This window comes from Prionailurus bengalensis, chromosome B2, assembly GCF_016509475.1.
Source record: "Prionailurus bengalensis isolate Pbe53 chromosome B2, Fcat_Pben_1.1_paternal_pri, whole genome shotgun sequence".
NCBI lineage: Eukaryota > Metazoa > Chordata > Mammalia > Carnivora > Felidae > Prionailurus > Prionailurus bengalensis.
The window spans coordinates 32,245,005-32,269,044 of NC_057349.1; the positions used below are offsets into that span (position 1 = coordinate 32,245,005).

Genomic DNA, 24,040 nt, shown 5'->3' on the forward strand with positions numbered 1-24,040 from the left:
GCATTCGGGCACAGCTTTTTTTTTTTTTTTTTTAATTTAATTTAATTTAATTTTTTTTTTCAATATATGAAGTTTATTGTCAATTTGGTTTCCATACAACGCCCAGTGCTCATCCCAAAAGGCGGGCACAGCTTTTTTAAGCTATAGCCCAAATAAATTTCATTTTCTCTGTCCAATTGTGTCGTGTTGGTTAAATGTGCAGCCCTTCCCCATCAGCCACCATTGTTGTCAGGAGATGTAGTATTTCTGCCTTCACTCAAGAGGGCTCCCAGGGCGCCTGGGTGGCTCAGTGCGTTAAGTGGCCGACTTCAGCTCAGGGTCTGTGAGTTCGAGCCCTGCGTCGGGCTCTGTGCTGACAGCTCGGAGCCTGGAGCCTGTTTCAGATTCTGTGTCTCCCTCTCTCTGACCCTCCCCCGTTCATGCTCTGTCTCTCTCTGTCTCAAAAATAAATAAACGTTTAAAAAAAATTTAAAAAGAGGGCTCCCTGGCTGCCAGCATCCCCTGGTCCTTTCCAAGGTGTTTACTGGGTCATTAGCGTTGAGACCCAGAGAGCCAAGCGCTGATACTGACTGGATTCCACCTATGGCCTTGGACTGAACATCCTGTGTAGCATCCTGGGCCCAAAGTCTACAACAGAGGAGCTCAACACACACATCTGTGCTTGGATCCCAGACACGCCCCCAGCCTTGAGGTCCAGATGATCCCTGGAGGCTGGATCAAGGGAGTGCCTCCTTAGGGTCTCCTAATCGACCCTCCAGGAGCAGGGAACAGGCCAAGGTGGGTAGGGGAGCTAGACAGACCACAGGGTTGGAGATCAGGCGGCTGAGTACTCCCTCCTCCCGGGGAAAGGAGGACTAAGGTCCTCAGCTCAGATGGATGATTAGAACGCAGTGTCATAAAGGTTGTAAGAGCCTGGGAACATCCTGACGGGGCTTTGTGGCCCAGGAGGGTGCCTGAACAGTCTCCTGACCAGGGATGATGGCACAGTGGCAGGGAAAGGAGGTGCTTCCAGGTCCCCGGTGGGCAGCCAGGACATCTGAGGAGGGCAGGAGGAGTCTTCCCAAGGGTCTTGGCCAGTGGCCCAGGCACCCACTGGGAGAGGAACTGCGGAGGTTGGCAAACTGGGGCTGGGACCCAGGCCATCGGGACCTTGTCTGTCTTTCCGTCGTCCTTAGCAGGTCACCTCCACCCTCGTGCTCAGAAGATGCTAATGTTCCTCCAGGGACCATGCCCAGAGGAAAGGGACAGAAGGCCTGATGGGGCGCACTGGGCTTGTCCCCTTCATGCTTATATCTCATCAGCCAGAACCGCCTCACGTGCTATCCCCATGTGCAGTCACTGAGAATCACCAGGGAGGACGAAGGGCCTTGGGGTGCACACCAGCACCCCAGTCGACTGTGCCCTGGCATAGCTGCCTCCCTGTCTCCTCCTCCATTTTGCCAAAGGCCCCCACGTGGAGGGCAGAGTCCTGGCTTCAGCAGCCTTCCCGCTGGCCCCTGAAGAGTGGATTGGCATTTTATGGCAATTTGGCAGAAAGCACGATGGATATGGCCCCTGCCACCACAGAGGGGGCAGTGGTGGGGTAAGTGGAGGCTGGGGACAGCACAACGGATTGGAAAGCACGTAGAAGAGGCGTGGATCCCAGTCTAGAGGGGGCAATGGGCAGGGAGAACTTCCAGGAGGCGGGAGCTGTCCTGGCTAAAACCTAAAAGGCAGACAAGAGCAAGTTGGGAAGGAATCCAAGAGGGTGACAAGTGACACAGCTAAGGAACAGGGAAGAATCTGGAGGGTGCGGGAAGAACCGAGGTTGGAGAAGCAGGCCCAGCGCAGGGCGTCCAGAGCTGTGGGTGTGGGGCAGGGAATAAAACCAAGGGTGGCCTGGGGAGCAGTCCCTTGGTGCTGCGGGGTCCTTGGGGGGTGGGGGGCTGGGTGAGATCACAGGCCTCAGCAGAGCCCCTGCACCTAAGGCCCTACTTGGAGCACCAGGGCTGGTGACCTCAGGGCATTTAACTCTTGGTACTTGGTGGTGGTGGGGGGCTGGGGCAAGAGTGCAGGATAAAGGAGGGGGCCTCACGGAAGGGAGATCAGGGTTCAGTAGATACTCTCTTCCATATGAAAGAGGAGGTGTGGCTTCTGTCAAGAGGGGCCGGTACAAGAGGGGACTGACTAGGCTCTAGCTAAGGGCCAACTAGAGGCTGACTAGGAGCCCGCCTTTCTGGCGGGGCAGGATCAGCACGGGGTTGCAGCCAGGGTGGTCTGGGCAGGAGTGCGGCCACAGAAGGCTGGCACGAAGTCACTCGCCTCCTTCTTACCAAATCCAGGCATCCGGTTCTACTCCATCATGCCACCCGAATCCTCTCTTTGGGCTTTATAACCTCGAATCTAAACCTGATCCCTACCTACACCTAAAAAGGAAATTTGGGGAAAAATGAAAATGCTAAATTTGTTTAAATTGTCGTAAAAGAAGATAGTCATTCGTAGATTTTCATGAGTAACCGGAAATGTTCACAAAGCACTTTGTGTTATGATGGGAAAGACAAGAAGCGTGCTTATCAGTTATTTAGTGCCTACTCTATGCCTTCTCTTCACTGGTGGGCAGCGACAGCCCCTTCCCACCCCCATTCCCCCACCCCTACCCCCCCCCACCAAGCTCCGTTCCTGCCACTCAGAGCGAGATGGCTTAGTGGACTAAAGCCCCTAAACATACTCTTTGCCCAGAGAAAAATCCTGTCTGCACTTGGCCCAGGAATGGAGACACAGCCCTGGTGACCTCCCCCTTCTGACTGCCTCCCCCTTCTGACTGCCTTTTGAGCCCTGAGTGGTGGGAGAAGGTGTAGGTTTCATTTGCCAGGGAGGTGGGGCGGGGGGGGGGGGAGGTTGGTGGGAGCTGGGGAAAAGTCGGTGGGAGCCCCAGGAAGCCTAGGTGAAGTTATACTGGATGCTACTGGAAGGGTGAGCACAGCTAGGAGAGACTGAGCCTGAGTTGGGGGGTGGGGGTGAGGAAATGACCCAGCTCCTGGGGAGACAGTCCCAGGTTCTGCAGGGCTGTGTGATACCCTGCCTTCTGGGGCTGCACTCCGTGGCACTTCCTACTTGGGTTTTATGGCAAGGTTCCTTAGCCCCTGAGCGGGGCACATCTGAGCCTATAAAACGGGCAGCTTGTCTCTCATGGGATCTCTGGGGAGGAAAAAAATACTGATAAAGCATTTCCGATTCTAAGAAGGATGCCTGACATACAGCAAGTGCTGGGGGGGCCGGTGGGGAAACTGAGCTATCACGTAGGACTACGTGGAAACACAGATGGCCCTAACCTCTCTCCACCCCCTTCCGCACTCAGCCCACGCTTCTGGTCCCACCAAACTGCCCACCTCTCTCTGAGTGCCCCCTGCCCCTTGTGGTCTCTGCTTTCAGTTCGTCTCGGTTCTCTGGATCTGAAATGCCCTGGCCCTTGCTTCTTGTCACCCTCCAGCCCCCTCTCCTCCATTTAAGGATCTCCTCCCCGCCCCCTCCCTCCCGACAGCCTTGGGGGCGGGCTGCCAGCTCCTGGCTGGGCCCTCAACTGCACACACACCTGTGCTGTGGAAGAAAGTTCTCTGGCTCCACAGAGGGCCAGGCGAGAACGCCCAGTCCCAGCCCTAGAAGCGGGGAACGTCTCAATGGCCAGGAAAGGAGACCGAAGACCGCCCTGGTTCTTCCGATTCCTGGACCCTGACACCTTTTCAGCCATCCCCAAAGGGACTGTGGGGTGTGGCAGCTGGCAGCAGCTGTCCAGGGCCAGGAGTCCTTCCAACCGTCACCGACATTGACCATCCTGTCAAGGAGTGCCACAGTCACTGCGTGATGGACTGCTCTCGTCCCTCCACATCCATCCCTGCCTTTGCGATAAAACCCTGCTTTTGGGGTGGAAATGAAGTGATTGCACAATCCCACAGCCCTCCTTGGCAGCCGCGTGCGGCCATGTGTGGATTTCAGGAAGCCCGGAAAGGGGACAAGTGTGTTCCTCTTCCCGCTGCCCCTGGGCTGGAAGGCGGACAAGTGATTGGCTGTCATCTCTTACCACGAGAGGAGGCCACGTTGTGAGGACAGAAGAGCAACGGCTGACCACCAAGGACCAGCCCCGGATTGCCAGTATCAAGGTGAGAGAGAAACTTCTGTCCTGTTTGTCCCCCATCATTTTTGCGTAGGCAAACCTAATCCTGATCCACAGAACTATAATTCCTCCCGCCCCCTCTCCCTGCCTTTCCCCCTTCTCTCCACCAACACTGATGCAGCATCCAGCACTTGGGGAGCAGAGGAGGAATAGAGAAGCCGCTAGAAGCGATTTAGAAAGGGTAGGGGTGCCAAGAAACAAGGCAATGGACGTGGTACAGACAGAGCCTGGGGAGGATTTGTCGGGGAGGGGGCAGGTAGGAAGAACCTTCCAGAAGAGCAGGGGCAGCAGGAACTTCTCACACACTCACGCCTACCCCAGTTCTCCCTGGGGAGAAGGAGAAGGAGAGGAGAAGGAGCCCCTCCCCTCTGCTCTGGCCCGTGAAGGCCCAGTGCCCCTTCCTGATGAGGCCGCAGGTGAGGGTGGGTGCCAGCCTGGGTGGTGGGGTGTCTAGGGAGGGTCTGAGGCCAGAGACAGGGAGGGAGGGTCTCCCCAGACCTATGCATTTTTCCCAAATCAAGACAACAGGTCTAGAGTGGACCACGGGGATCCGGCCTCATTTGCGAGCCCCTGTGCTACCCATGTGGCTTGCTTCTTAGAAGTGGGCTTCCACTGGGTGCCTGTGGAACTCAGTCCTGGGCAGACTACACGTACACAGGCCAAGTGCTAAGGACATCAAAGAAGGCCCTACACACCACCCTGATGGGCTGACCCAGGGCAGTAACTGCCGGTATCTGCTCAGCAGCTGGTTACCTGAGGGAAAAAACACCCTGTTCCACAGTCTTTGCAGACTTCTGTGGTCTGAATCCTCCACTGCGGTAATTTCTTCTTTTTTTTTTTTAATTTTTTGAAAATCTTTATTTTTGAGAGAGAAAGAGAGAGGGAGACACAGAATCTGAAGCAGGCTCCAGGCCCCGAGCTGTCAGCACAGAGCCCGACGTGGGGCTCGAACTCATCAGCCATGAGATGATGACCTGAGCTGAAGTCGGATGCCCAACGGACTGCGCCACCCAGGCGCCCCACCACCATGGTAATTTCTGAGCTGTAAACATGAAGTGCTAGAATGGGGGAAGGCAGAATGGGGAAGGCTGGAGATGGGCCCTCAGGAGCTCCGGCATGCCATTGCCAGGGGCTTCTCATCACCCTACCACAGCGTCCTTGACCCTGAGGCCACAGGTTGCCTGGTGGGGGTTTGGGCTCCAGAATCTCCCCACCAGCCTGTACCTGGTTCATAGCAGGTTGGCCTCTGCCAAGGGGAAGAGGAAGAATGAGGGGACCATCAGCCACAAGAGCACCCTCTCGAGGTGCTCACTTTCCCTTGACTTCTGCCTCTGCCCCCCTCCCCACCCCTTCCAGGCCTTTTCTTTCTCTGCCACAGCTTCTCTTCACCTTCAAGGTCTCCTCCTCTTAGTCAGAAGGGACCATTCCTCTGCATTTGGAGCCGGGACCTCCTCCTATCCCTGAAGCCCATTCTCTACCTGCCAGGCTCGTAGGCCCTGCCCCCCCACAGTGCTCTGGAAGCTGGTCTCCTTCTGGGGAGCTCATCCCCTCAGTCCCACAGCCCTGCTGCCAACCCCCTCCCTGTCCCGGAGGAGGCCTCCATAGACACCTGCTGCTCCAGGAAGCCTGCAGTTCCCTCAGCTCTCTGGTGGCTGTCTTCGAGAAAGGGCGGATCTCTTCCTCAGCCTCCCTGCCTGGCTCTCCCATCCCAACCCCTTCTGGCATCATCTACTCCACCTCCGGGCAGCTCAGAGCCAGGCCCCCAGCTGCCCTGGCAGCCTGGGACACTGAGGCTTTATGGCCCCAGGGTAGGGCACAGATCTGGGCCCCCGGCCCCCAGGCTCCAAGGTGCCAACCCTGCAGGGGAGTTGCTTAATGACCTTGTGAGCGGTAATTACACCCCAGGGCTCGCTCTTAATAACCACGTATTCTCCCTGTCAATGTGCCTTAATTGAAAATGAGTAGGCGATACAAGTTGCTGTGAAGTTGGCTGGCAAGCCCTTAACGTGATATTAATTGTAGTAATTAGTAGTCACTTTGTGTTGGAGTCATCTATAAATAGGGGGTCCATTAGTTTAGCAAAAGAGCGTGATTTAAAATGCAAATAAAAGCCCAATTAGACAGATAAATCACTCGTCCTTCCCAGCAAATTATCATCTTGGGGGTGGGGGTGGGGGCGGCAGGCACTCTGAGGATGCATTGGTCAATTCAGGAGCTCTGGAAGTCTTAAGACTTGAGAGTGGCCCATCTGGGACACTGTTCCTTTAAACAAGTTTGCTCAGGCTCCCTCAGGAGGCTGTCACTCTTCCTTGGAGGCAAGGCTGGTGGCCAGGCTCCCAAGTCGCTCCTCCCCCATCTGCTGATTGGTTTCCTTTGTGGACTGGAGCGCTTTTTAAAGGCACAGTAGCCGAGTGCATTCTAGGCCCCGGGAGATTGGGCTGGGGTGTGGGAGGGGTCCCATCTTTAAATTCTCGCTTCACTGTCTAGAGGGAACCCACGGATGCCGTGGGTCATTCTGTGACCCTAAAGAGTTAAAGAAAAACCCCAGACCCACCACATCATTCTGGGGGTAGACAACTTACTCTCCACTTCTTACTCCCTTCCGCAAAAACACCTCCGGAGGTTACTGGAATCACACACACACACACACACACACCCCTTATTTCTCACAGGCTCTGGGTGAACACTGGAGGGGGAAATGCCTGGACGAAGAAGGGGCCAGTTAGGGAAGCGCTGAGGCCCGAGGGACGAGTCTAATTCAGCCTTCATTTGCTTAGAGCTTCACAAGTCCTCCACGCTTTCTCCCAGGCCTGTGTTTCCAATCTCACAACTAGGGAGGCTGTGGAGATACGTCTGTGCGCCCGTGGGTCCTTCTTGGTCGGCGCGGCTGCCAGAGACCTGGGGTCCAGAGCCAAGATCTGAGCTCTTCCCACCCCTCCGTCTGCCTGCCAGCACCCCCTCCAAGAGCCCATCATTCCCTTACGGACAATTGAGGCCGACTCTTCCGTGGTATCTGCTTTTTTTTTAATGAGTCAAAGCTGTGAAATGAGGCAGCCCGGCCCAAACCTAGGTGAGAACAGTCCGTTCCAAGAGGACCTTCCTCCATGGTCCAAGAAATGAGGGGGTCGAGGCAGTGTTATCCTTTATTTTACTTGTTAGCCTTTCGTGACACAGTGCTTGCAACAGGTGGTAGGACTTGCGGCTTTTCATGTCCTATTTGACAAAAGAAAATGTTGGCAACCCTATGTGGATCCCAAGAACGTTTTAGAAAACCTTGCCAGGTATAAAATCCAAATGTCTGGTTGCCGCTGAGCTGAAAGACTGAATAGGGACTTGAGGCCAGATGCGTCAGCTGTGTGGTGGGGAGAAGAGAGAGAGAGAGAGAGAAAGTGAGTGTGTGTGTGTGTGTGGCGTGGTGGGGGTGGAGGGCCGGTTTCACCGAATATTTCCCTCTCTCTGAAATAGCATATGAAGTCTACGGCCATACCACCCTGAACGCGCCCGATCTCGTCTGAAATAGCATATGAAGACAGCTACGTCACAGATCAGGAACTGGAAGGAGGTCCAGGCACAGTCCATCCCATCTCCCTATAATACAGATGAGGAAACTGAGGCCCAGGAAAGGAACACGACTAGGGCACCCCACACGGTGAGTTGGTGGTCTGGACTCTGGCCAGTGGGCACGTCCCACCCTGCCCACCTGCCCCCTGTCCGTGTGTTGGCCCCTGAAACAAGCTTGAGAGGTAGACATAGGCTATGTGGGGTCTGCCTTGGCTGCCTGTCGGAGCTCTAGCTCTTCTGCTGTGGGGACATCTGTTGGCTTCCAGAAAACAGCCCGGCTGACAATCAGACCAAGAAGTCCCCGGAGGAACAAAGACCATGTTCAGAAGGGCACACAGACACGGCCACTCCGGGTCAGCGGCTCCAGCTGACTTTAATCCTCCCCCCTCCTAGGTATTGATGAGGATCCCTGTTACTGAATCCCCTCCAAGTTCTAGACAGCACCCAACCCCAGACCGCCTCTGCTTTCCCGACCTCTTCTCGAATCGCTCCGCACCAACCTGAACCCTCTAAGAGGCCTCTCTTGGGACCTTCCTTTTGAGATTCTCTGGAGATCCTGTAGGGCATGTACTTTGCCGCTCAAGCTAAATAAACCTAACTTTTTTGGACTACAGGTGTGTTCCTGGTGGTATTTACTTGCTGGGCTCTAAACACCCAACAGATATGTGAACCAGTGTTCTGGGCAATGAGGTGGTGACAAAAAAAGTAACAGAACTCACAACAGTGCGTGGAGACGGACAGTAACTAGATTTACTGTGGACATTGTTTTGTTAACATATAAAAATATCGAATCACTATAATTGACACCTGAAACTAGGGGGATAGTATATGGCAATGATTCTTCAATTAAAAAAAACCAGGGGTGGGGGGTGGTACCTGGGTGGCTCAGTCGGTTGAGCGTCCGACTTCAGCTCAGGTCATGATCTCACAGCTCATGAGTTCGAGCCCCGTGTCGGGCTTTGTGCTGTGCTGACAGCTGGGAGCCTGGAGCCTGGAGCCTGCTTCAGATTCTGTGCCTCCCTGTCTCTCTGCCCCAACCCACTCGCATTCTGTCTCTGTCTCTCTCAAAAATAAACACGTGAAAAAATTAAAAAAAAAAAAGAATTCACAACTGTGGGGTACCAGCTTACGGGTAGATCGATATACAATGTGATCCATGGAATGGCATTGAGGGTCCAGAAATAAAATCATGTGTTCGTGGGCAACTGATTTTCAACCAGAATGCCAAGACCACCCAAATGGGGGAAGAAGGATCTTTTAAACAAATTACACTGGGGAAACTGGATAGCCACGTGCCAAAGAATAAAGTTGGACATTTGTTCTTACACCATATAAAAAAAATTTAACTCCAAATGGCTCAAAGACTTCCTTATAAGAACCAAAATGATAAAATTCTTAGAAGGAAACCTCGGGATACCTCGGATTTGGCAAGGGATTCTTAGGTATGACACCAAAAGCACAAGCTAGAAAAGAAAAAAGTAAATTGGGCTTCATGAACACTTAAAACCTGTGTATTTCTGAGGATGCTATCAAAAGAGTGAAAAGAGAACCCAAAGAATAGAAAATATTTGCAAATCGTATATCTGATAAGGGACTCGTATCTAGAATAAAGAGCCCTTCCAACTCATCAGTGAAAAGACACATGACCCAATTTTTCAATGGGCAAAAGATCTGAAGAGCTATTTCTCCAAAAGAGATATGCAAATGGCCCATAAGCACATGAAAAGATGCTTGCCATCCTTAGTCCTAAGGAAACACAAATCAAAACCACGAGATAGCCCTTGACACTCACTGGGAAGGCCACGATCGAAAAATCAGGTAACAAACCTAGGGGAGGGTGCAGGGAGATCTGAACCCTCAAAGTCTTCCGGCAGGCACGTAAAACGGTACAGCCACATTGGAAAGCAGCCTGACATCAAAAGTTAAACCCTAGAGTTGCCGTATGACCTGGCAATTTCACTCCTGGGTATGTACCCAAGAGTAATGAAAACATATGTCCACACAAAAATGCGCACACGCTATGCGTAATGGCCAAAAGGTGGAAACAATCCAACTGTCTAACTGATGAATGGATAAACGAAACGTGGTTTATCTGTACAATGGAAGGGTGTTCAGCCATGAAAAGGAATGGAGTGCCGTTACATACTGCCTCAACATGGATGAGTCTCGAAAGCGTTATGCCTATTAATAAGCAAAGGAACTCAGCCACGGAAGACTACATCCCATGTCATTCCATTTATGAGAAATGTCCAGAATTGGCAAATCTGTAGACAAAATAGATTAGTGGTTGCTTAGGGCTGAGGGGAGGCAAGGGAATGGGTGTGGGCTTTTTTCTGAGGTGAGGAAAAGATTCTCAAATTGCCTCCGCGGTCAATGGAGTCAATGATAATTGTGCTTATCTGTGAAAATATTAATCCGTGCTACCATTGAATTGTATACTTTAAGTGGGTGAATGTATGGTGTGCAAATTATACCTCAGGAAAGCTGTTTAAAAGAAAATAGGCCTGGGCCCTTTCCCACAGAGGATCCATTCTAGAGGGGAGCGTCCACATGAAACCCATCCCTCACAAATAGTTTCCACCTGACACAAGGCTGGAGGAGCAAGGACCATGAGGCAAGGTAAGGAGGGCTGCATTTAGTGGGGAACAGGTGTCCCTGAAGCCCGCTCTGGGGAAGTGACTTCTTAAAATATCTTTTTTAGGGGTGCCTGGGTGGCTCAGTCAGTTAAGCATCTGACGTAGGTTCAGGTCATGATCTAGCGGTTTGTGAGTTCGAGCCCACATCGGGCTCCGTGCTGACAGCTCAGAGCCTGGAGCCTGTTTCAGATTCTGCGTCCCCCTCTCTCTCTGCTCCTCCGCTGCTCACACTGTCTCTCTCTCTCTCAAAAATAAACATTTAAAAATTAAAAAAAAAAATATCTTTTATTTTATAGCTTTAATGAGTCATATATATCCTAAAATTCACCCACATCAAATGGACAAGTCAATATTTAGTAAATGGACTGGGTTGTGCAACCATCACTATAATCCAGCTTTAGCTCATTCTCATCACCCAGTAAGATTCTTTTATTTATTTTTTCAATCTTTATTTTTGACAGAGGGAGAGAGACAGTACAAGTAGGGAAGGGGCAGAGAGAGAGGGAGACACAGAATGTGAAGCAGGCTCCAGGCTCTGAGCTGTCAGCACAAAGCCTGACGCGGGGCTCGAACTCACAAACCACGAGATCACGACCTGAGCTTATGTCAGTTGCTTAACCGACTGAGCCATCCAGGCACCCCCCAGGAAGATTCTTTAAATGCATGTACAGTTAATTCCGTTCCTGGCAACCCCTAGTCTACTTCCTGTGCCCATCAGGTTTGCCTTTCATGGAAATTTCACATAAATGGAATCCTACGATATGTGACCTCTTCCATCTGGCTTCTTTCAACGAAGCAGACGACTTGAAGGTCTGTGTTGTGGCACGTGCTTAGCAGTAGTTTGTGCCTTTTCATTGCCAAATAGAACTCCACCAGGTGATGGGCCGCTACGTTGCTTCTGACGTTTGGCTTTTAGGAACAAAGCTGTTCTGAAAACTTCACGGCAAGTCTTGGTATGGGGGGAAGTTGTCATTTCTCCAGGGTAAATTCCTAGGAGTGGATTTGCTGGGTCCTATGGTAAATTTCACTTATCACATGACCACATTTAACTATCACATGACCACACCCAAGGCCAGCGCCCTGCATCTGAGGCCAGCGCCCTGCATTACTCCTGGCCTTGCCCTCTTCTTCCTTCCACGTGGCCGCAGGCCTCTTAACCCACGACCTCCCCATACCTTGGGACCTGGGCCAAAGTGATCCCTGCACCCAGAAAGCAACGGGTCCCCTTACCATAGAGTCTGCTAACGTCCCCAGTACCCACTCGCCTCTATGAGCTCCTGAGTGAGCTAGACGTGTACCCATCCAGGAGAACCTTCCTTGCTGTTGGATATGGTCACGTGAGTAAGTCTGGCTAATGGGGTAGAAGTAAACGTGTCATTTCCAAGCAGTGTCTATCCAGGGAGCAGGTGAGACCTTCATCGTTCCTTCTTCCCGACAGTTGGAATGCAGATGTAATGTCTGGAGCTCCAGCAGTGACCTTGGATCACAAGGTGGGGTGACTTTGGGAATAGAAGCCACCCACAACAGAGCAAAAAGTCTGACATACCCTACATGGTGCACACTTTCCATTGTATTCTATGATAAACAGAACACAGAATACAGGGTAAAGGGCACCCCTGGAGTCTGGGCCCTAGATACCAGAGTGCCGCACTGGCACTGGCCTCAACTACTAAGGGGTTGTCTGCACCCAGTTTCAACATGGGGGGTGCGGTTTCCCCACATCACCAAGCAATTCTCCAACACCAGCTGGGTGGCTTACATAACTCCGTTGTGACACTGTCTACCTGGAGATAGTGTCAGATCCCACAGGTTAAGGGCTTAGTCCCACACGACTGCCCCCACCCACTTCAGATGCCAGTCGCAAGCCCAGGCTGTCACCTCTCCTGACCGATTGAATCAGAGGTTCATATGACCCCCTCCTCGGGTTTTGTAAAGTTGCTAAAGCAGCCCGCAGAACTCAGAGAAACACTAGATTACCAGTTTTTATTATAGAAGGATACAACTCAGGAACCAGCAGCAGAGGGAAGAGAGGCATATGGCAAGGTACGGGAAGGGGGCTTGGGGCTTCCACACCCTCTGAGTGTGCAATCCCCATGTGGCCAGCAACCCGGAAGCTCTCTGAACCCCATCTTTTTGCTTTTTTATGGAGGCTTCATTACATTGGTACGATTGATTAAACCATTAGCCGTTGGTGATTGATCTCAATCACCAGCCCCTCTCTTCTCCCCAGAGGGGTGGAACTGAAAGGTTCTTTCTTTCTTTTTTCTTTTTTTTTTAAATATAATTTATTGTCAAATTGGCTAACATACAGTGTATACAGTGTGCTCTTGGTTTTGGGGATAGATTCCCGTGATTCATCGCTTACATGAACTGAAAGTTTCAACCCTTCCATGGCTCTATTGGTTCTCCAGGCAACCAGTCCCCCATCCTAGGTGGGGTCCAAAAGTCACCTCATTAACATAACAAAGGACACCTTTAGGAGCTCTGTGCTAGGAAGCATAGACCATGTATATAAGGCCAAATATATACTTCTTGTTGTAAATCACAATATCACAACTGCCTACCTCTGGACATCATGCAGGAGAAACATCCTTCCATTGTGAGCAAATACCATTTGAGAATTTTTGGTTATCTGCAGCCAGATCTACTCGTAACACCCCTGGTCTAAGACCCAGTCCCATGTACTCCTTTTCTTTGCCCAGATCTGCTGTGTGTGTGGATGAGGGACTGTTGGCTCCCTTCAGGAGAAACATCGTCCTACCCCAATAGTGGCCCCACGGGACGACCCGTGTTAAGTGCCACAGCCCGGATTCCCCCAAATCTAGGCTCTCCTGCTTTAAGTCTCATCCAACCTCATCTTGTGTTTGATCATCTATTGCCGATTACTCCAAACAGTGGCACCACACGCAATTTCTCTCTTATGGGTTTTCTGGCCCACCAGGCATTTCTAGCTCAGGGTTCCCCCTATGAGGTTGCAGTCAGGTGATGGCTGGGGGAGGAGTCATCTGAAGGTTCAACTGGGCTGGAGGTTCAAGATGACTTCCTTGACCTGTTGGTAGGTGGTGCGGGCCGGGAGCTCAGCTGGGGCTGTGGGTTCCTCACAGCATGGAGGCCAGAGTCCAAGGACTGTCCTGGGAGTAAGGCTTCTAATGGCCCAGCCTTCAAAGCCACCCGGCATCACCTCTGCCACGTGATCTGAGCCAGCCCTGGTTCAAGAATAGGGGACTAGACAGGGCGTAAGTACCAGGAGGTGGTTCATTGGGGGTCACTCTATCATAGAGATAGGAGTCTGGGGCTCGGCGAGAGACTGGACCAGTCACAGATTTGGGTGTCAGCAGCCTTTACGTGCTAATCAAAAGCCCAGGAATGGATGAGTTGTGCATGCACTTGAGTGTGCGTGTTGGCACGTGTGTGTGTGTGGGGGTATTGTGTGGTGTGTGTATATGTGGGGGTGTTGATGTGGCGTGGGGTAGGTGTGGGGTTGGGGGGGTATATGTGCCTGCGTGTGGTCGGGAGCTGGAGGTTGGCAGAGAAGAAATGGAATTCAAGGGAGGGGTGGGTCCTTTAAATTAGAGTCCTCCACGGTTGGATTCCCGTTTCTGCTGCCTCCCACTCTCCTTCAGAGCTCCTGACACCTTCGGACCCACCCCTGGCCACCATCAGGCACAGAAGAAGCTACCAGAGATCAGAGATTACCTGGAGGGAGGAGCCACGTCCAGGGCCCCTGGGGCAGCATTCTGGTCCTATCCTGCCCACCAGTCCCTCAAGGACCCCCCCCACCCCCACCCCCAGTATAGCAGGTCCAGGCCAAGGCCCCGCAGCGAGGTGGGTGGGCCTCACTGAGGCCCCAGTCTTGCCAACAGTTCCCCATGCCAGGAGGCCTCTGGGGAGCATGTGGGGTGTCATCCCTCTGCCCAGACCCTAGGGATGTGCAAAGGCTGCTCAGCCCAAAGTCAGGGGTCCTGGGGTCCGCCTCGCCACGTGACTGCAGGCAGGTCACTCGCATTCTCTGAGCCAAATAAAAAGACTGCATTAGATCCCTTAAGATTCCATCCAGAGTCCCAGGACTGAGCACAGCCCCACTCAGCCTCTCCAGGATCTGTCATCCATGTTCTCCTACCTTCACAGGTGAGACCTGGAAGGGCCTACAGAGAGGCAGGAAAAGCACCTGAGCTCCAGAGGTCATCTCAGGCAGCCCCTGCCTAGGTTCTAGGCGTCATCTCTGTCTGAGTCAGAGGCCCTCATCTGTCAGGCAGGGCCCAGCGGCTGCAGGGGAGGGAGCAGAGGGGGAGTTAATCTTCCCTGGAATATTAATGGCCCCGTCAGGAGTGCTGGGGACGAGCTGAGCAGCAATCTGCCTTTATTAACGAGGCGGGCGCCAGCTGGAGCGCAGGCGCCCCAGGAGACAGAAGAACCCAAAAGCAGAGGCAGCTGGGAGGAGCCGGCATCCTGGCCAGGAGGGCGGGCAGCAGGTAGCCAGCTGAGGAGGTGCCCAGCGGCCACCTGAGCCCCAGGGTCCCTCCCGCCTCAGCCACACCACCACCTATCCCCGCACCCCCGCCCCGCCCCGCCCCCATCAGCCTTGTCCTCCACCTTTTCTGCCTCTTCCTCCAGGAAGCTCTCCTGTAGTCATGCTCGGCTTGGACTCCCAGGTGCCTCCATGTGGGCTGTGCCTGTCACCCAGACTTGCCGCCCGGCCAGTAATTGGCTAACATGGTGGTTCTCGGTCCTACTGCACAGTAGAGTCACCTGGAGAGTTCTAGCAATCCTGATGTCCTGACAACATCCAGAGATACTGATATCAATGGTCAGGAGAGCGCCTTGTCATGGAGATCAACATGTACTTGACCTAGGGTACCCCTCCCGGCTCTCTCCAGCACCCAGCTGCTGCTGCTGCCGGGAGTGCTAACCCTCCTGTGTGCTCACTGCAGGCCGGCACAGCTCTACGAGCTTTATATACTCATTGGACCCTCACAACAACCCCTGAGACCCAGCCGGCATGCCCCAGTTTATAGAAGGGGAATCTGAGGCACAGAGAGGTTCAGTCACTGCCCCAAGGTCACACACGTGCAGGCAGCGGGGCTCCAGAGCTGGGCTCTTCACCACTCTGCCTGGTGCCTGCCTGCGAAAGGGACCTGGTGGGAAAGGCTTAAGCTGCAGGTCACTTGGGAGAAGACGCGCAGCCAGGCCATCAGTGACTTGGTCCTTTCCTGAGACCAGAGGCCACAGACTCAGGACACGTGCCAGAGAAGTCACCAGGAGACAGCAAGAGGTGCAAAAGAAAGCTCCGGCACGCCTTGATCGAAGTCCCCGGCAGTTTTCAGAGCTTCCCCCGCTTGCCTGGGCGCCCTCCGAGTCCTGTTCCAGTGCCCACGTTACTGATGGAGAAACCGAGGCTAGGAGCGATGAGGGGCCAGGTCAGCTTCTCAGGCCCGTGTGGGGAGGGGTGGGGTAGGCCTGCACACGCACATGCAGAGTGCTGGGTGGGAGGGCCTCCTCCTTGGCTCACGGAGCGTGTGCGTGCACATGTGTGAGTATGCGTGTACATGCGTGTATATAGGTGTGAGGGTGCACGCCTGCCCTGAGCCCATCTGGGTGCCTGACCCACACCGTCCCTGGCCCCCGAGGGCATCCAACCCAGGGGCCATCGGCTCCTCTAGGAAAGCCAGCCCTCACCTCACTCCACCTCGCTTTAAGCCACCACCGGCACAGGGTTCCGAAGCCGAGATTAACCACTGGCCCTATGGCTGGAAACAATACACATTTCCCTCCCTTTTGCCTTTTTTTGTTCACCAAATTGAATCAGTTCACTAAAGTGGCTCACATTCGATTTGATTGTGATTCCCCAACAGTGAAAAAGAGACAGGAGAGGGGCGCCTGGGTGGCTCAGTCGGTTGAGTGTCCGACCTCACCTCAGGTCATGATCTCGTGGTCCGTGAGTTGGAGCCCCGCGTTGGGTTCTGTGCCAACAGCTCAGAGCCTGGAGCCTGCTTCGGATTCTGTGTCTCCCTCTCTCTCTGACCCTCCCCCGTTCATGCTCTGTCTCTCTCTCTGTCTCAAAAATAAATAAAACGTTAAAAAAAATTAAAAAAAAAGAAGAGACAAGAGGCTCTGGGGCCCCAGGGCCAAACTTCACTCACTGAGATGAACTCCAGCTGGCCCGAGGGGGCCCAGCCAGCCGGTCACGTGCCATTCCGCTCGTCCCCCCCTGAGCTGCCCCACCCCCCCACGCTGAAGGCCACCTGCCCCCCGACAGGACATGTGGCATGCCCACACCCAGGTACCCTGCTCTCTGACCCTAAACTTCCCAAATTGAAACCAAGCCCTGACCCCGCCTGCCTCCAGGAGCACGTCATATCACTCGTACCTCAGTGAGCAATGCTTTCCAAGGCAGAAGCCCACAGGACGGGGGCACGGCAGATGCCCCACCCCCCGACACGCTGCCACCGTGCCCTAGACGCCACCACCGGAATCGTTGATCTCCAGGCTAACATTTATCGAGAGTCTCCCATATACAGGCTCCGTTGTATGAAGTCGCCTAATGGTGTAGACACTACCCTTATCCCCATTTTACTGACGGAGACACTGAGGCTGCAGCGGTTACGGGCGCTGCCCAAGGTTCGCCAGCAGTAAGTGGTTGTGGCCCACCTAGTGAGTAAGTCACCCCAAAGCTAATCTCCGGCCCACTGTCTCCCTTTCAGCGTCTGCCTCCTGGGAACCCAGCCCACGATACAAGAGCTGGAAAGAGCTGATGCATGTGTGCTGAAGAGGCCCCTGTCATCCATGAACAGGGACAAGAAGCAGGAACTCGGAACGGTGACAGGCAGGCATGAGGCCCCATGGTCCAGGGAGTGAGCCAGATGAAGCCAGCGTCTATGCTGATTCCCAACCTTGCCCAGCTCTCGGTGAAGCCCTCAGGTTCTGTGAGATCCCCTGATTCCTCATCATACTCCCCACGAGCTTGAGTGGATTTCTGTTTCTTGCCATCAAACTCTCCCGGAACAAGACAGGCTGTTAGTCCACGTTCTTTGAATCAGAAACCAAAATCCAGAGGGAAGGGGCCTTCCCTGAGGTCACAGCCGGCTAGTGAAAGAGCCAGATCTTCACCCTTTATTTACGTAACAAGGAGCTACTGCGGCCCTACTGTGTGCCATGTATTTCGTCGATTTGCGGGTTATAAGCAAGGCCAACACGATCCCTTTAATCGCGGAGCTGAGGCTCCAGTGAGAGAAAAAGACAACTAAACAGACCATTACGACACAGGGAGACGAGCACTATGGAATCACTTAGGAGGGGCACTTACCCTGGGTTTGGGACCTCACAGAAACTTCCTTGGTGGGGGGGGCAGTGTGTGATATCTATGCCAAGGCCTGTAGGAGAGCAGAGCCCTCCAGAGAGAGGGAATAGAATGTGAAAAGGCTCAGAACTGAAAGGGTGTATGGGCCACATGCTAGTTTTAGCTGCTCAGCATCTTTTCCTCGGTCAGGGGAGGGGGACACATAGCTTTCCTGGCTCTGTGTTGCTTCTGGGAGGTGGCCAGTCACCATCCCTGTGTCCCTGACCATAGCGTGAGGTCCAGGACACATTCCAGCCTGATGAGCATCTCTCTCAAGAATCTGCGTCTCCTGGGGTGCCTGGGTGGCGCAGTCGGTTAAGCGTCCGACTTCAGCCAGGTCACGATCTCACGGTCCATGAGTTCGAGCCCCGCGTCAGGCTCTGGGCTGATGGCTCAGAGCCTGGAGCCTGTTTCCGATTCTGTGTCTCCCTCTCTCTCTGCTCTTCCCCCGTTCATGCTCTGTCTCTCTCTGTCCCAAAAATAAATAAATGTTGAAAAAAAAAATTAAAAAAAAAAAAGAAAAAAAAAAGAATCTGCATCTCTAATGGAGACACACGGGGATGGCAGGTGGTGAGACCTGAGGCACCGAGTGGCGGTGCCCCAGAGGGATGATCTAAGCTACTCAGATCCCCAGAGCTGCCCCAGCTCGCGTCCATCCTGAGGCCCATCGTCTAGCTTTCCCTTCTCTTCTGGGACCTGTTCCACTGCCTCTTCAACAAATCCCTCCTTCCTTTCTCACTTTTCGAAGTCAACTTCTGATGCCTGCAACCAAATAGTCCCAATTCAGAAATTGGTATCAGGAGTGGGATTCACGGAAAACCCTTAGGGACGTATGAGCTCCTTAGAATTGGTTTTCGTTACTCCACAAGGCCCGGATCAGTAAGCCTCGGGTCCATATGATTGGACAGAAGAGTGGTTACCAGGGGTACACAGTGGTGAACCGCTAGTCGTGCTATACCTTCCAGTCACCTGGGACCATGTACCAACCCAAAGTGAGAGATCTGGCCACCGCCACGGCCAGTGTATAAAGGATGGGGAATGCTGGGCCCATAAGCTGGATGGCTGTTCCCAACACTGGATAATTTAAAGCAATGAAATGACAGGTTCAAATCAAAATGTTCGCCTGAAGGCCCAGAATAAAATTTAGGGCCATCAGGCGACCACGCTGAAGGAGTCTTTCATCACAGATAGCCATGGGAGTTGAAATTGCACAAGCCTGAACTTACAGATTGATTTTGAAGTTACCGAATTACAGCATCTGTTGAATTCACAACCTTACCTGTTCCCCTCTGTGAAAGGGCAGGCATTGGTCAGGAAACATTTGTGTCCTATTGGAATGGCGATATCTGGGAGGCTTATGAGGAGTCAGAGGACCCTAAGTCCCCAGGTAGCTCACTGTTCCCCCCCCCCCTTGATTCCCCTCATGGCCCACCCTTAGTTTCTCCCAGGATATTGAGGATCTGGGCTCCACGCGGTCCAGAAGGTACAACGAACCATCCGGGGACTGGAAGAGTCATACCCAAAATGAGCTGCAGGAAGTCACCAATTTATATTTGTAAGATATGAAGAATACATGTGTGAATGACTTCTGAGGGTGCCTCGATCAAGCGGGGAGGGATGTAGGCGTGGACCCGGCTACATTTATGGAGATGGGTGTAGTCACCGGAAATTCTGCACTCAGGGTGCTCTCTCGGGCAGCTGGCATAAATTCTGACATTTTGTAGAAGTCACTACTGTGAACCTGGGCCAAACGATGAGCTGCACTAATTGGGTAAAAAGGACGAGAAAGCCCCTGGCATAATTAGAGGAACGGAGCCAATGCAAGGCAAGAATGCTTACTGGATCTACCCATCCCCATCAATTCCGGGGCACCCCGCCCCCTTCATGCTCCCTGTGAAGATACCGCCAGTGAGAGGGGTTCATAATCTTTTTTCTTTTAAGAAAAAAATATGGGGCGCCTGGGTGGCTCAGTTGGTTGGGGTCTGACTTCGGCTCAGGTCCTGATCTCACAGTTTGTGAGTTCAAGCTCCGCGTCGGGTTCTGTGCTGACAGCTCAAAGCCCGGAGCCTGCTTTGGATTCTGTGTCTCATTATCCCTCTGCCCCTCCCCTGCTCGTGCTCTGTCTCTCTCTGTCTCTCAAAAATGAATAAGCGTTACAAATTAAACAAAAAAAGAAAAGAAAAGATAATACTAATTAACAAAACACAAATTTAATATCAGTATTTAATAAATGCTAATTTAACCGAATTAGTTACTATATTTCAGATAGACAAAAGGTATAAAGAACAATGTAACAAACATCCATGAACCTCTTATCCGACCTAAGGTGAAATGTGCGAAATCGAGTTCTCCAGGAAAGGAGACATCAAGAGGGGACCGGGGAAACATCTGTGAGGGGAGGGAGAAGAGGAGGTGGGCAGGGCCACCAGCTCACAAGGCAGCCTGACCATTGGGAAGGGCAGAGGGGAGAGAGGAAGGCTGGCTGGGAAGAATCCCAGAGGGCAATGCAGTTGTGGGAAAGTTTCATCAAGGCCAATGGGAGGTCCTGGAGCCAAAGTCACTGGTAAGAGGAGCCCTGCATGTGGCAAGCCCTGTCTTGCCTGGTGTCCCTGCCACACACAGTTGGACTGGGGACGGTGTGGCCAGGGAGGTGTGGCCTCGACACGAATCCAGTGGAGGACTCAAAGCAGCAGCAAGGGCTGTGGATGTTATGAACCCTGCAGTAGGTGATATGCATTTTCACGGCCACACATGAAACACGGCCAATACCAATCACACTCCCTGTTAACCATTTACTTTCCAAATCCGTAAAATGGGCTCAGCTACCCCCTCTCTGCGGTCCAGGAATTCTGGCAGAGGGCTGCTCTTGCCACAGGCTTTCTAATCTTAGAGCGAGCGGTAGAGCTTTGGTGGCCCAGCCTGCTATAATCATGGTGTGAAAATAGTGGGCATGGTCATCCCTAAGAGACAGCGGGCATCTGGGGGGCAGAGATCCCAGGCAGGGGTACTTGCTCAAAGGTGCCCTGGGATGCAATGAGCGAGGAGCCCGTTGAGGCCCCACCCACCTCTAGGTTTGCTGAGTAATGGGCTCTGAGTCCCTGTAACTGGGCTGGGTCCAGACCCAAGGCGTCTCAAAGGCAGGGGTGGGCAGCGCCTCTAGGCAAGGACCTGTTGCAATGGCATTCAGAGGACACGCTGAACCTTCTTCCATCCAGCTTCCCCCAGAGGAAGCTCCTACCCCTTACCGGGGTTGCTGAGCACAGAAATGGGGTGACGGTTAGATGAGAATCTGGCTAACTCTCACTCGCAGAGCAGCACGACTTTGGGAGTTCAGGGTCACTGTGTTCCCCGCTGAATTCAACCTACCCTAGAAGTCAACGGGGCCTCGACCGCCTCCAGAGGTTATGTCTCAGGAGATGGAGGTCCTTGTGGGTGACAGAAAACCCACATCGGCTTCCTGAACAGAAAAGCAGGGCCTGCTAACAAGAGGAAGGGCCAGGAGGAAGCCATTTAGGCTTCCATTACCTACAAACACGGTGACTGCCCGGCTGAGTGCCGCCCTCAAACACCAGAAAGACAGAGCTGTGATGATCCCCATCACACCCTCGTTCTATGCGCATCCCCACCGGCCGGTATGGAAAACAGCTAGATCTCAGCAAACAACAATGGCGTGTTGCAAAGTTATGCGGGGGGTGATTCCATTCGCAGCTGCTGTTCCAGATGTGGGCCCCTTGGGAGAGCACACTCATTTAGCCCCGTGCTTGGTATTCAGTTGCCGATCTGGAAAATGGAACGCACTCCGTCTGACAAACAGAGAACAGCAGAAGCAGGCAGCGTGCACCTGACCAAGGCAGTAGCAGAACTTTACTGCCCTGCCTCAGGGAGGGTGGCTTTCCAGCTCCTCCCCGAGCCCTCTCCCCATCCCACAGGGCATCGGGCGTTAAGATACACCTGACAGGGGCGCCTGGGTGGCTCAGTCAGTTGGACGTCTGACTTCGGCTCACGTCATGATCTCGCGGTTCATGAGTTCGAGCCCCGCGTCGGACTCTGTGCCAACAGCTCAGAGCCTGGAGCCTGCTTCGGATTCTGGGTCTCCCTCTCTCTCTGCCCCTCCCCTGCTTGCTCTCTGTCTCTCAAAACTGAATAAACATTAAAACTTTTAAAAAAAAGAAAAAGATACACCTGACAGACACAGGGACACAATTCAGGGCCTGTCACCTCAGTAGGGATCCTGCAGGTCTGTGGTCTGAGCTATGCTGGGATACTCTCTTCAAAGCCGAGGAGAATTTGCTGTAACTTGAACCCCCTACCTCTGAAAAGGAGGCACAATGCTTGGTGGACTTCTTTGGATTTTGGAAGCGGCCTTGAGGTCAACTCTGCTGACACCTTTTCTAAGCCAGCTGGAAAGTGTCCAGCTTTGAGCAGGGTCCCGAGCAAGCCAAGTCTCTAGGGGCTTGGGCCGTGATGCAAGTCCCCCCCCCCCCCCCGACCTCAGCACTTGCCCAGTGGTGCTCGGGGTGTCCAGGGCGGGGCGCAGTGCTGGATGGAGCTTGCTGCAGGCAAAAACTTCTCCAGTGGGAAAGTCCCAATGGAGTCTCTCTCTAGAGCTTTTTAATAAGGAACGCTTCCTTCCCCCTTGAGGAAATGGGTTCTTGCCTCAGGCTCAGAGAGACTTGAATACCTAACCCTGAGTCTCCAAGCAGTTGGGAGCCTGAGCTATCCATCATGAATCAGATGCCACTGGTCCCCCCAGCCCTACATGGGCTGTGCCCAGAAGACTTCCATCTTCAGTAACCCCGTGCATGTCCCCTTGTCAGGGCTTCTCCTTTCTGTCCTACACGGTAGTGACCTTTTGTGTTCTATGGAGCAGAAACCAGGAATATCAGGAAGGAATGTTTTCGTTGCAAGCAGCAGAAAATACTGGCTTAAAAAGTAGAAGGGCTCACACAATTTTCAAGAATACAAAGTTAACTGCTTCAGGTAAGGCTGGATCCAGCAGCCCAGTGATAACACTAAAGGCCTTATTCCTGCCACTCCTCTCTGCCTTCCATGGTGTCGACCTTATCTTAACATTGCCCTCTCCATCTCCCACAGAATAGCTATCAGCAGTCTGTACACTTCCTCCTTCGAGTCTGCTGGCAGTGAGCACAACACTGTTGACAATGCTTGGGAAAGCAGAGAGGCTCCTTTCCCAGAATCCTCCAGCGTCCTTGTGCCTCCTGGGCCTAAACTGGGCCATGTACTCATTTGTGGACCAATTTCTGTGGCTGGGGAGTTTCACCGACTGGTTACAGACACCCAGGCCCCGCGCCTGGGGCTGAGAGGAGCCAATCCTATCCAAACAACACGAGCAAGGGTAGAGAGGGGCAGTCCTCTAAAGGAGATAAGGGGCTTTATTGCCATAAAGTGGGGGAAATGGATGCTGGGCCCCACAAACAGCAGACGCCACACAGGCAAGCGGGTGGGGAGAAGAACCAGGTTTGCTACTCCTGCCATGATTATAGAATCACAGCCCCGTGTCTTGACTTGAATCTTAGAAGCTCCGACTCCAACCATGTTCATGAGGGTTTTTTTCCTCCCCTGGAACCTCAGCTAGCTGTTTGGAGGGGATAGAGCTGTGGCCCCTGGGTGGACCGCAGGAGGGAAAACCCACCTGCTTCAGCTCTAGTTCTGTGTCTCCTGAATTCCCAAACACCCTCCACTACCAGAAGGGTTGGCTTCTTCTCTCAAACCGCCCCCCCACCCAACTCTGTCGGCCACCTGGACGTGTAGAAGCCATCTACCAACAAGGTTGGGAAACTGGGAGCGGAGTCCTGGGGAGAAACAGGCCGTTGCCTCAGGCTCTGCTCTTGGAGACTTTTTGCCCTACCGGCCCTCCACAAGGTACACAACTTTTCAGACAACAGCTCCTCCCTTTTTTTGTGTGATAAAAACATTTCACCCCCAAACCCAAAAATTAAATCTACTCTAAAAGTGATAATTCTGCATGACGTTTTCAGACAAAGACATCGTCCCCATGTATTTACTCAACTCGGCCGTCTCCGGGCAGAGGTTGTCCCGTGGGTGATCCGCTAGAGTCGGGGCCACGTTTGCACGAACCAGACCGGTTTGCTCTGTTGTGCACCGAGCAGCGAGCAGCGCAGAAGCAAGAGGCAGCTCGCACCGCTGCTCAGGCTGTTGCCTGCGCCCCCACTTCCATCTGTTTGGAAGTGCTCTCTGGTCAGCCTTGACTCTGGCTGAAGTTCGTTTTCTCTAGATCACCGCCGACCCCGGAAGGAAGGCGCCGCGGGAAAGCTGGTCCTGGGAGAAGCCCCGCCTTCCCCACTGACGTCAGAGCACTGGCCCCGCCCGTGCGGG

The 24,040-nt window shown here is 53.2% G+C and overlaps 2 long non-coding RNA genes across 2 annotated transcripts; one reads left to right on the plus strand and one right to left on the minus strand.

Moving 5' to 3' along the window:
• Positions 1–382: 382 nt before the first annotated feature.
• Positions 383–8,322, plus strand: LOC122489422. The gene is made up of 3 exons (XR_006298910.1): positions 383–4,136; positions 7,616–7,799; positions 8,105–8,322. It is a non-coding gene; the product is annotated as an uncharacterized LOC122489422 (long non-coding RNA).
• Positions 7,276–23,947, minus strand: LOC122489424. Its single transcript, XR_006298911.1, has 2 exons — positions 23,715–23,947; positions 7,276–7,502 (listed from the first exon to the last, which is right to left on the minus strand). It is a non-coding gene; the product is annotated as an uncharacterized LOC122489424 (long non-coding RNA).
• Between the last annotated feature and the right edge of the window lie 93 nt (positions 23,948–24,040).